The sequence below is a fragment of the Oncorhynchus clarkii genome, unplaced genomic scaffold, assembly GCF_045791955.1.
Source record: "Oncorhynchus clarkii lewisi isolate Uvic-CL-2024 unplaced genomic scaffold, UVic_Ocla_1.0 unplaced_contig_7761_pilon_pilon, whole genome shotgun sequence".
Lineage (NCBI taxonomy): Eukaryota > Metazoa > Chordata > Actinopteri > Salmoniformes > Salmonidae > Oncorhynchus > Oncorhynchus clarkii.
In genome coordinates, this window is record NW_027259299.1 from 4,137 (window position 1) to 17,975 (window position 13,839).

A 13,839-nucleotide genomic window follows, 5' to 3' on the forward strand; every position below is an offset into this window, starting at 1 on the left:
TTCCCCAGAGTGAGATGAACTTGTCTTAAAGGGATACTTTGGGACTTCCCCAGAGTGAGATGAACTTGTCTTAAAGGGATACTTCGGGACTTCCCCAGAGTGAGATGAACTTGTCTTAAAGGGATACTTTGGGACTTCCCCAGAGTGAGATGAACTTGTCTTAAAGGGATACTTCGGGACTTCCCCAGAGTGAGATGAACTTGTCTTAAAGGGATACTTTGGGACTTCCCCAGAGTGAGATGAACTTGTCTTAAAGGGATACTTTGGGACTTCCCCAGAGTGAGATGAACTTGTCTTAAAAGGATACTTCGGAACTTCCCCAGAGTGAGATGAACTTGTCTTAAAGGGATACTTTGGGACTTCCCCAGAGTGAGATGAACTTGTCTTAAAGGGATACTTCGGGACTTCCCCAGAGTGAGATGAACTTGTCTTAAAGGGATACTTTGGGACTTCCCCAGAGTGAGATGAACTTGTCTTGAAGGGATACTTCGGGACTTCCCCAGAGTGAGATGAACTTGTCTTAAAGGGATACTTCGGAACTTCCCCAGAGTGAGAAGAACTTGTCTTAAAGGGATACTTTGGGACTTCCCCAGAGTGAGATGAACTTGTCTTAAAGGGATACTTTGGGACTTCCCCAGAGTGAGATGAACTTGTCTTAAAGGGATACTTTGGGACTTCCCCAGAGTGAGATGAACTTGTGGATACCATATTTATGTCTCTGCGTGCAGTTTGAATGAAGTTGCTAACAAGCCCAATTGCAAACTAGTGTTAGCTCACTGACTAGGAGTCTATGAATATCTGCTTGCATGCTAGTAGATACCCATAGACTTCCAGTCAGGGGGGCAGGTAGCCTAGTGGTTAGAGCTTTGGGCCAGTAACCAAAAGTTTGCTCTGAGCCGACAAGGTAAAAATCTGTTGTTCTGAGCAAAACAGTTAACCCACTGTTCCCCAGGCGCCATGGATGTTGATTATGGCATCCACAAATTCATTTGACTCCGGGGAAGTAGATAAAGGGCCAAAATCCCAAAGTATCCCTTTAACAATTAACAAAAGGTCACATGAAAATGATTAACTTTATTTCTTTGTGAATATTATGGTCAGTAGAGTGGACATACTGTATAGGTTATGCCGGTTAATTCTGCCATTCTGATGAACAGAAGAAGAACAGGAGAAGAACAGGGTTCATACTGTAACTGTTGTTTGGACTGTGGCCATGTACTTATTGTTAAAACAGCTGTATCCAAGTCCGGGGCTTTGTACTCCAGTATTTCCATCCCAATTAACCTGAATTATCCTTTAAAAAGAAGGGAAACAATCCTCTTCAAATCTGCTTGAACGTGTCTGAGAAATCATGTTACTTTTCTACAATCACTGAAATAGCAACCGCACTAAGACAGTCATTAAACAAGCTGCTGGTTGTCAGATGTCTCTGTTATATCACATTCCCCGGGGTAGAGGAAAAAGGGACAAATCTATTAGCCCATAATTTATATAGTTTGCTCATATTGTAACTATGGTACGTAAAGTTGTCTTTGGCCAATGTTAAGTCTGATATGGAATATTTAGTAGAGTACCCCTACTTTATTTTAAATGTAGCCGAGTCTATGAAGTTGGATCTTGATTAATGCAACAACCTGGATTTATGAATAGCGAGTGTGTCCAAAGTGCCTACTAAGCACGACTCATACTTTGGGGTCATTTTCAAATGCTCTTCTCAACAACAGCAGATGAATGCTTTGACAGATATTACTGGCAAAAATGTTTCCCCCCTTATCTTTTGGCTTGCATTGTTACTATATCATCTTTATATGTAAGTTACAGTATTTCAGCTAGTTTGTCATCCGTGAAATATTGGGAGTATCATGTAATATTGTCAAAACTATCCGTGGCTCTAGACAGTATATTATTATATGTATGTATAGAGAGAGAAACTTCACAGCTAAACAGTCACAGTTCGTTGCAATCTCTTTTGGTTGTGGTTAATAATGCATTGATGTCAGGTTCTTTATTGAATGGAAATGTGACATATTATAGTGTGCGAGTGGTTGGCCTAAATATAACCATAGAGTGCCTTGTGCTTAATGGAGTTATCCATGGACAACAGGTTCATGCAGCTCAAACAATGCATGCCCATGGAAAGGAAGGAGGATTCTCACCAAGGACAATGGCCCAGTATAAAAGAGGCTTCTGCAGCAGGCTATGCTCACCCCCTTAGCATCAGCAACAAGGTAACCCTGCTTGACAAGAATAGCTGAATTCTTATAACTTCATGTTAAAAAGCAGATTTCCATGTTATGTGGTTGCATTCTCAGACAGGCTTCTGTACCGTTCAAGTGCACAGCTTTTTTGGTGTCAAGGGATTCAGTGATTGCAGTAAGCTGCAAGAAGTAGGTAGGTGGAATGACAAATGCCAATTTCATCTTTGACTTTCAAGGGGAAAAAAGCCTGAGGTTAAATGTGTTATGTTATACTGTATTCTTAGAGGCCAAAATGAGCGGGGATGGAGAAATGTCCATCTTCGGGCCAGCTTCCCAGTACCTGAGGAAGTCAGAGAAGGAGAGGCTTGAGGCTTAGTCTACGCCCTTTGATGCCAAAACAGCCTGTTACGTCAGTGATGACAAAGAGCTCTATGTGAAGGGGTTCGTCCAGAACAAAGACGGAGACAAAGTCACCGTCCAGACCCTGGATGACAGAGTAGGTCCACGGTGGAACCAATGTTGTAGTGGCAACATGGGCTCATTTCCATTCAGCTTTCAGAACCCTGCTGTATTTTGTTTCTATTTTCCAGACTTCCAGAACAGTCAAGGAGGACCAAGTCTCTCCAATGAACCCTCCCAGGTTCGATAAAATGGAGGACATGGTTAGGATGACCCACCTCAATGAGCCCTCTGTGCTGTATAACCTCAAAGAGCGTTACGCAGCATGGATGATCTATGCAGGTCTTTTACACTGATACACATTTTTTTTTAAATTGATAATCTCATTGTTAAAAGTATCTAACAAGGGCAAATATGTTTCTTTTGTATTGACAGACCTACTCTGGGCTGTTCTGTGTGACTCTGTGAACCCTTATAAGTGGCTCCCGGGTCTGTAACCCAGAGGTGGTGAGCGCCTACAGAGGGAAGAAGAGGATGGAGGTTCCACCTCCTATTTTCGCCCTCTCTGATAATGCCTATCGGCTCATGCTAACAGGTATGTCACCCACTGCTTTAAATGTCTATTCATTACATATTGTGATTTTGAACATCCAACTCATTGTGCTTATTTTTCTTTAGATCGGGAACATCAGTCTATCCTAATCACGTGAGTATCGTGTGTTTTTCTTTTTTTAATTGATGCAGATATAGTAGTTGCCAGTTAAGTATATTTGAATTACACAAAAATCAGATATTTTTCTTCAACAGTGGAGAATCCGGTGAAGGCAAGACTGTAAACACCAAACGTGTCATCCAGTACTTTGCGACAATCGCAGTGTCTGCGGACCAGAAAAAATAACTAGTCAGCAAGATGAAGGTAAGTTTATACCTTTTGTAGTGGCTTTGACCGGTGCTGTGCAGAAATGGGCTTTGACAGGTGCTGTACAGAAATGGGATTTGTCTGGTGATGTACAGAAATGGGATTTGTCTGGTGATGTACAGGAATGGGCTTTGACTGGTGATGTACAGGAATGGGCTTTGACTGGTGCTGTACAGAAATGGATGTCAGATACATTTCTTTTCTTGTGGCAGGGAACCCTGGAGGATCATCCAGGCCAACCCTCTGCTGGAGGCTTTTGGGAATGCCTAGACGGTGAGGAATGACAGCTCCTCTCGCTTTGTGAGTCAAACCAGAATCCAACTGAATTGTTTTTTTACGCAGAAGCGTAGCAATAAGAGCTGAACAACGTTAAACTTACAGTAAGACATTTTTTTCTTCTCAAAAAGGGCAAATTCATTAGAATACACTTTAGTACAACGGGTAAACTGGCCTCAGCAGATATTGAAGTTTGTAAGTACAACATTTGTTTTGTTGCTAAAAATGCATTTCCTGACTTTATCCATATACTGTATGAGTGATGTTGAATGAATTCTGCTTTGTTACTGAAAGATCTGCTGGAAAAACCTTGAGGGACATTTCAATTGGGTGCTAAGAGGAGCTACCATATATTCTACCAGCTAACTTGCAACAAGAAGCCAGAGCTTATTGGTATGTAGAATCTTGACATACTGCAGTATCTCTCTTACTAAGCCTCTCTCACACAAACCCACACACACACACACACACACACACACACACACACACACACACACACACACACACACACACACACACACACACACACACACACACACACACACACACACACACACACACACACACACACACACACACACAAACTAGCAAATAATATGGGACCCCCATCATACGTTAACATGTCTTGTCATCAGGTGAATCATAATTCCAAACACATTTTCGCTAAGAGCATCTTTTATATACAGTATATATATTTCCACACTACAAGGTTTGAATAATACTGTGAAATTGTGAAACTTATGATAATGTCCTTTTAGTGTAAAAATGTCAGCCTGTTTTGGTGGTATGGAGTTTTGGCCTTCTATGGCGACATCACTCCATGGTGACATCATTTATTCATTAATAAACCAATAAGAAAGAGTTCCAAACCTCTCTGCCAATAACAGCAAATGTTCCATTTTCCCCTCCCCAATCAGACCTCTCCCAGAGAGTCCTAGCAAAATTCTTGCTTGAGAAATTGCTCTTTGCTAAGAAGCTACTTTTGTTTATTTTTGACCATTTGAATTGAAAACAAATAACGGTAAGGTATTTAATTGTTACACAGAAATGATTTGATATTGAGATAAAATGCACTGGTACAGTATCCTGTTTGTGGGTGCTTTTCAAAGTCTACGTATGTCAGATACTCCAGTTAGTGTAACTGGCTCCGGGTGAGTGTAATTTGCTCAATATTAGGAGTTGAGAAATAAAGTTAGAACGAAGATATTGTTCTCTTTTCTACTGTAGGTACTGTATGTCATTCTAAACTTGTCTATTCTGTTGCTGCTAGCGATATTCATACAAACATTGGGAAAAATTAACTTAAAAAAATAAATAAATTGGGGACCCCAGTCTAATTGAATTTCCCCCTTTCAAATATGCTTCTCATCACCCCCAACTCCTATGACTTTGCCTTTATAAGTCAAGGAGAAATCACTGTGAAGAGCATAGCCGATGCAGATGAATTGATAGCTACTGATGTGAGTTGAGTTAAGGGGATCAAACACGCATGGTTTCTTTTCAGATAGCTTTCATTTGATGTCCCTCTTATATGGCACAGGAAGCTATTGATATCCTGGGTTTTATTGCTGATTAAAAAGTGGGCCTCTACAAGCTGACTGGAGCCATAATGCATCATGGGAACATGAAGTTCAAGCAGAAGCAGCGTGAGGAACAGGCAGAACCTGATGGCACCGAGGGTGAGGGGGAACACTCTAAAAACCCTTTATCACATGATTGTGTATATCATAACTGAATCAAATACAAGTAATCAGGTAGTCATCAATCTTTGTCATAGAGAACAGGTATTAACAAAACAAAAGTTGTAATGTCATAAATTGACAGTTGTCTGCTCTGTTTGTAGAGTATTGTTGTGTTCTCTATACAGAAGCTGATAAAGCAGCATACCTGATGGGCTTGAACTCTGCTGACCTGCTCAAAAATCTCTGTTATCCCAGAGTAAAGGTTGGGAATGAGTATGCCACTAAAGGACAAAGTGTTCAGCAAGTAAGGCAATAAGACATGGACGATACATGTCTTTAGACTAAGCAATGGTCAACTTAGAGGATATGTTCTATACATTATAAGTGTATAACTCCATTGGAGCCCTTGCCAAATCAGTCTATGAGAAGATGTTCTTTTGGATGGTCTTAAGGATCAACCAACAACTGGATACAAAGCAGTCCAGACAACATTTCATTGGTGTTCTGGATATTGCTGGATTTGAGATCTTTGAAGTATGGTTCCAACATATTGATATCTTTCATTACTAATGTTTTGTGAAATGAAACAAGCATACATTGATCCTCAGGCATTCATTTGCATGATACTTTCATATTCCCTCAGTACAACACACTGGAACAGCTCTGCATCAACTTCACTAATGAGAAACTGCAACAATCACCACATGTTTGTGTTGGAACAAGAGGAATACAAGAAGGAAGGAATAGACTGGGAGTTCATTGACTTTAGTATGGACTTGGCTGCCTGTATTGAGCTTAGTGAGAAGGTATTGTCAAAAACCATATACATTGATTTAATCATGTTGAATGCCCTGCATTTGACTAGTTATTCTCAGTAATTAATAATCTCTTGTCCACCAGCCAATGGGCATCTTCTCCATCCTTGAAGAGGATGTTCCCTAAGTCAACAGACCCTTCTTTCAAGAAGGTGCACTTTTCAAGGTGCACTTTTCACATTGCATACAACATTCACACTGTAATAGTAATGCACAAACCCTATATTGATAGTAAACAAAACTCCTCTTTTTCTGGTGTTTTTTAAAGCTGGTCTCCTGGGTGCTCTGGAGGGTATGAGAGATGAGTGCCTAGCCCATGTTGTGACATCCACTCAGGCACTGTGTCGAGGATATGTTGTCAGACTGGAGTACCAGAAGATGATGGCCAGAAGGTATGGAAACACGGGTATTTTGCATTATCAACACTGTGAACTCTGGGATATCATTTAAGTCAATTTTGAATGAAAACGAACAGAATATTATTGACTTTACTTTGATAGGGAGTCCATTTACACCATACAATATCATTTCTGCTCATTCATGAACGTGAAACACTGGCTATATAAACACTGGCTGAAACTATATTTCAACCTCAAGCCTCTTCTGAAGAGTGCAGAATTGGAAAAAGAGATGGCCCAAATAAAGGTGGACTTCACTAAGTGCAACGAGGAACTGGCCACATCAGAAAGCAGGAGAAAGTAGCTTGAGGAGAAGATGGTCTCTATTGTCCAAGAGAAGAATGACCTTCTCCTTCAAGTTCAGGGTGTAAGTACTCCCAAAATAGTTGAATAAATAGTGAAATACATCAACTAACATTATAACACTTTAGTAGTTGTTATTTCATCAACAAAATTTTATTATTTCTGACTAATTGGGAATCCGATCATCTGCTGGATGCTGAAGAGAGATGTGAGGGCCTAATCAAAAGCAAGATCCAGATGGAACACAAACTTAAGGAGGTAACAGAAAGACTGGAGGATGAGGAGGATGGGAATGCTGAGCTGACTGCAAAGAAGAGGAAGCTGGAGGATGAGTGCTCTGAGCTCAAGATAGACATGGATGACTTAGAACTCACATTAGCCAAAGTGGAGAAGGAGAAACATGCCATAGAGAACAAGGCAATCCACCTACTCCCATTAGGCTTTCTCAGGGTTTAAACCATTTCAACAGTTTCACAACAACACTTCATTATTATTTCAGGTCCCAAGGTGAGAATGTCGTTAAACTGACCAAAGAGAAGAAAACCCTCCAAGAGGCCCACCAACAAACACTAGATGACCTGCAATCAGAGGAGGACAAAGTCAACACTCTGAACAAAGCCAAATCCAAGCTGGAACAGCAAGTTGATGATGTGAGTTAGTTTATTAAATGAACATGGGTGTGATGATGTGTGAAATGTAAAATAAGGTACATGTACAGTACTCTGTATTTTATTTGTATGAATGTAGCTTGAAGGTTCCCTGGAACAAGAGAAGAAGGTTCGTATGGACCTCGAGAGAGCCAAGAGAAAGCTGGAGGGTGACCTGAAGCTGTCTCAGGAGACCTTAATGGACCTGGAGAATGAGAAGCTCAGGATGTATGATTACTTTTTCCCCCAAACACATGCACAAAACAGGATCAAACCTTTAACATAAAACTACACCAATATTGTATGAACCTCATAGTAGTTTGACATTGTCTAATGTTGCATTGAACAGGAAACACTTTGAGGTGTCACAGCTGCTGGGTAAGGTTGAGGAGGAACAATCTATTTCTACACAACTTCAGAAGAAAATCAAAGAGCTTCAGGTGAAGAAATTCTGAGTTTCAGAAGCTGCGTCGAGACCTGGAGGAGTCGTCTCTACAGCATCACGCTACCTCTTCTACTCTGCATAAAAAAACATGCCGACAGTGTGGCAGAACTGGGAGAGCAGATTGACAACCTCCAGAGAATTAAGCAGAATCTGGAAAAAGAGAAAAGTGAGCTCAAACTGGAGGTGGATGACCTGTCAAGCAACATGGAGGCTATTGCTAAAGCAAAGGTAAGTTAACAAATATTTGTTAATGTTTGTTTTTGGTTTTGAAATATATATTGAAATAGCTACAGTTTTTTTATTTGTGAAATCTACAATTTTGCAGATCAATTTGGAAAAACTGTGCCGTTCTCTTGAGGATGATCTGAGTGAAGTGAATACTAAAGAGGAAGAGCATCAAAGATTAATCAATGATCTTTCAAGCCAGAAGGCTCGACTTCAGACAGAAAATGGTGAAAACTTAACGTCCAAATAGTCAAAGCCAATGTTCACATCTACATATTTCTGAACTTCTATTTTGATCATTTTCAGAGGAGATGCTTGAGGAGAAGGATTCCTTAATGTCACACCTAACTCAGGGCAAACAAGCCTATGTCCAACAAATTGAAGAGCTGAAAAGGCAGAATGAGGAGGATGTTAAGGTCAACATAATACAGTATATGCTACTAAAATGTTATGTTTGTGAATAAAAAGCCCATGACATTTGCTTTCCATATTAGGCTAAGAAAGTCCTGGCCCATGTTCCGGGAGCAGTATGAGGAGGAGCAGGAGTCCAAGGCTGAGCTGCAGCGTAGCATGTCCAAGGCCAACAGTGAGGTAGCTCTGTGGAGAACCAAGTATGAGACTGATGCCATCCAGTGCACTGAGGAACTTGAAGAGGCCAAGTAAGATCCAACATAACTGATCTATTTTCTCCATGTGATCGCTTCAACCAAAGGGAAAGGTATTATGGAATTCCATGTTTCCCACTACAGGAAAAAACTATCCCTACGTCTTCAGGAAGCAGAGGAAGCTGTTGAGGAAACCAACTCCAAGTGCTCCTCATTGGAGAAGACCAAGCAGAGGCTGCAAGGGGAGGTGGAGTGTCTGATGATGGACGTTGAGAAAGCCAACTCTGCTGCTGTCTCTTTGGACAAGAAGCAAAGAAATGTTGATAAGGTGCAAGATAGCATACCTACTATTTTAGAAATAAATGTTTATGATGCTTTAATGTGTTTATTTATATGACAAATATAGCCTGTCTATAATAAGTAATATTTTGTCATTTGCAGATCTTGTCAGAGTGGAAGCAGAAATTTGAGGAGTGTCAGGCAGAGCTGGAGGCATCGTTGAAAGAGGTTCGCTCTATGGGCACTGAGAACTTCAAAAAGAAGAATGGCTATGAAGAATCTCTTGAACATCTCGAAACACTCAAACGCGAAAACAAAAACCTGCAACATATGTCAAGGTTCTTTATTAAGTAAATGCTCTCATGCCACACACAATCTTTAAGTATAGAAACAATTATGCTTACTGAATTTTTTTTTATTTTCTAGAGGAAATTATGGATCTTACTGAACAGCTAGGGGAAACAGGAAAAACCATTAATGAAAAGTCAAAGAAACACAGGAGAAGACAGAGAAGACAACAGGAGAAGACAGAGAAGACAACAGGAGAAGACAGAGGTTCAGACTGCCCTGGAGGAGGCAGAGGTAATAGTAAAATGTGTAAAGATGAGTACCTCATATTTATCCCTGATTCCCAACTACAATACCTTCCTGTCTATTGTGACTGTATGTTAACTCCCATTCAGGCATCTCTGGAGCATAAGGAATCTAAGCTCCTCTGTGTACAGCTGGAGTTGAACCAGGTGAAGTCTGAAGTGGACAGAAAGATTTCTGAAAAGGATGAGGAGATTGACCAGCTGAAGAGAAACAGACAGAGAGTTATTGATTCCATGCAAACCAATCTGGACTCTGAGGTCAGGAGCAGGAATGATACCCTGCGAGTTAAGAAGAAGATGGAGGGAGACCTCAATGAGATGGAGATTCAGCTGAGCCATGCTAATAGACAGGCCAGTGAGTCACAGAAACAGCTGAGATATATACAAGTTCAGCTCAAGGTTAGCTAATGGAAACACACTGTACATGGAATATACTGTATGTCTTGCAGTTATAGGAGAGACTTCACCATTTCCTCCTACTTTGATCAATTCATTCCCCCATAGGAAGCACAACTCTACCTTGATGATGCTATTAGAGGACAGGAGGATATGAAGGAGCAGGTTGCCATGTCTGAGCGCAGGAGCAACCTGTTGCAGGAAAAAATTGAGGAGATGAGGGGTACTCTGGAGTATACTGAGAGAAGCCGTAAAACAGCTCAGCAAGAACTAGTGGGTGCTAGTGAGAGAGTGCAGCTATTGCACTCACAGGTACAGTACTCCACTTTCTTAATCACCTAAATCCTAAAGTAAAAACGAATTTAATCTAAAAATACAAAATGTCCCCATTATAATTTGCTGAATTACATTACAAGCCTGATCAACAGTTTCAAGAAACTTGAGACTGATCTCACCTCAATTCAGGGTGAGATGGAAGACAGTATTCAGGAGGCCAGAAATGCTGAGAAGGCCAAAAAGGCTATCACTGATGTAAGTTTATATTCCGCCTTATTTACTGTCAGTGTCCCTTTTATGGTTATCAATGTGCTAAACTGTTTTTATGGTTATCAATGTGCTAAACTGTTTTTATGGTTATCAATGGGCTAAACTGTTTTTATGGTTATCAATGTGCTAAACTGTTTTTATGGTTATCAATGTGCTAAACTGTTTTTATGGTTATCAATGTGCTAAACTGTTTTTATGGTTATCAATGTGCTAAACTGTTTTTATGGTTATCAATGGGCTAAACTGTTTTTATGGTTATCAATGTGCTAAACTGTTTTTATGGTTATCAATGTGCTAAACTGTTTTCATGGTTATCAATGTGCTAAACTGTTTTTATTGCATGTTCAGGCTGTCATGATGGCAGAGGAGCTGAAGAAGGAGCAGGACACAAGTGGTCACCTGGAGAGGATGAAGAAGAATCTGGAGATCACCTTCAAGGACCTGCAGCAGCGTCTGGATGAGGCAGAGAATATTGCCATGAACGGTGGAAAGAAGCAACTCCAGAAACTGGAGACAATGGTAGTGTTTTTATAGTTAATATTATAATACAACCTTGACTACAATTGGAGATGCAGATGACAATGTTATGCTGTTATAGTGTGGTGGTAATAGTTGTTGGTTTCAATCAGGTGAGAGAGCTGGAGAATGAGCTAGAGTCAGAGCAGAAACACATCTCAGATGTCTCAGTATCTCAGTATGAGCTCAGAATCAAGGAGCTCACCTATCAGGTAAATGTCAGCTGGATGGATACACTGCATGCAAAACTTCACCATTGATTTCCTCATCACCACAGTTCTTTGGTGCGTTCTAAGAACTATATTTTTTAAACAATCTGAGGAAGATAAAAATAACATCATTAGACTTCAAGAACTGGTGGACAAGTTACAGCTGAAGGTTAAAGCCTACAAGAGACAGGTGGAGGAGGCTGTGAGTACAACTCAATCCAGACCAGTTTACACATGGTTTGGAACCTCCCTTAAAAATGTTGATACTTGATCCAATTAAATTTTATAGGAGGAGCAATCCAATTCCCACCTGACCAAGTTCAGGAAGGTGCAGCATGAGTTGGAGGAGGCTGAAGAGCGTGCTGACATTGCTGAGACCCAGGTCAAAAGACGCGGGTCAAGAGTCATGACATGGGCAAGGTGAGTTGATGGGATAGCAAACTTACTGCATTGTATTTTGTTCATACAATAAATCTGACTAACCAATCCTGATATACTGAAGTGGCATACAATATATTCCTTACTATTTCCTTATTTTACAGGGAAAAGTCAGTGAAGAGTAGCAGATGGCTGGCATTCTGAAGAAAACGTGGGCAATGCCTGCAACATTAATAAGCAACATCCTCTTAACCAACTTCCAAATACCTCGTTTGTTTAGTCTAATAGATATTGATGAGAACTGTAAGAAAATGGTCAAGAGGTGAAATGTAGAAGTTGTAGATGTATTATTTTTGGTTTGCAGTAGTGGATGTATGTTGCCCTATAATAATAAACTTTCAACATGATTTGTGTTTATTGATTCATTGTCTGGATACACAAAAGTTAGCTAATGCTATTTGACAAAATCAGTAGCAAAAAAAATTACAAAATAATAGCCTAGTATTTATTACTGCTTTATCCCATTTTGAATGGCGCAAAATCCACTCAACATTAGGGCCTACCTACACAGAACAGGTTCACAGTTGACCAGCCTAGGTCTTGCATTCCATTTGCAGACAGGGTGGTTTACCGGGCATTCAGCTCCAAAAAACATGTAAAAATGTCTCAACAGAAACGTTTTTTATTTCACATTCTGCCCTCAACTTCCACCCATAGCATTGCAGTATCCTAATGGAATTCCTATTGCTGAAAAATAAACTACAAATAATCACTTAATAAATCCAACACTGATACAATTATTCATGATTTGGTGGACTCATAACCTGGCCTAGCATGATTACATAATGACTACCCACTGGGCACAAAATGGTTGTATAGTGACACAATGTATGAATATATGTGGAAAATACATTGAATTTGAAAACAACGTCAACTGTTGTTTTGAGGTTGATATTTCAACCACATAGACCATGTCAACATGGTAACCAAATTTCAACATAGACAAAAAATATGTTGAATTTGTACCTTGAAAACAATGTCAGATATCTATGTTCTATCTACGTTACATAGGCTGGGCAGCACCTCCTACTGGACTGTTCACTCTGCTACCGCACGGCAAGCGGTACCGGAGCGCCAAGTCTAGGTCCTAGAGGCTTCTAAACAGCTTCTAACCCCAAGCCATAAGACTCCTGAACAGCTAATCAAATGGCTTCCCAGACTATTTGCATAATTACCTCAACTACCTCGACACCGGTGCCCCCGCACATTGACACATTGACTCTGTACCGCTCTCCTTGAAGTTCTTAATGATCCGATAAATGGTTGATTTAGGTGCAATCTTTTTTATTTTTTTTATTTTACCCCCTTTTTTCTCCCCAATTTCGTGGTATCCAATTGTTTTTAGTCGCTACTATCTTGTCTCATCGCTACAACTTCCGTACAGGCTCGGGAGAGACGAAGGTCGAAAGTCATGCGTCCTCCGATACACAACCCAACCAAGCCGTACTACTTCTTAACACAGCGCACATCAAACCCGGAAGCCAGCTGCACCAATGTGTCGGAGGAAACACAGTGCATATTTAGGTGAAATCTTACTGGCAGTAATATCCTTGCCTGTGAAGCCCTTTTTGTGCAAAGCAATGATGACGGCATGTGTTTACTTGCAGGTAACCATGGTTGACAGATGAAGAACAATGATTCCAAGCACCACCCCCCTTTTGAAGCTTCCAGTCTGTTATTCAAACTCAATCAGCATGACAGAGTGATCTCCAGCCTTGTCCTCGTGTCACGATCTGTGACACGAGGACAAGGGGTTCGGAGCGCGCTCCGGTGCGGGGCGCGTCGCCGGTTGCTCCGGACCGTGGATCGTCCCCGGAGGAACCGGACCGTGGGTTGTTACCGGAGGAACCGGACCGTAGATCGTCCCCGGGGACTCCGGACCGTGGCTCGTTGCCGGGGACCCCGGATCGTAGGTTGTCGCCGGGGACTCCGGACCGAGAATCCTCAGAA

The 13,839-nt window shown here is 40.9% G+C and overlaps 1 pseudogene; it reads left to right on the forward strand.

Moving 5' to 3' along the window:
- Positions 1-2,490: 2,490 nt before the first annotated feature.
- Positions 2,491-12,014, forward strand: LOC139399950 (myosin heavy chain, fast skeletal muscle-like; annotated as a pseudogene).
- Positions 12,015-13,839: the final 1,825 nt, after the last annotated feature.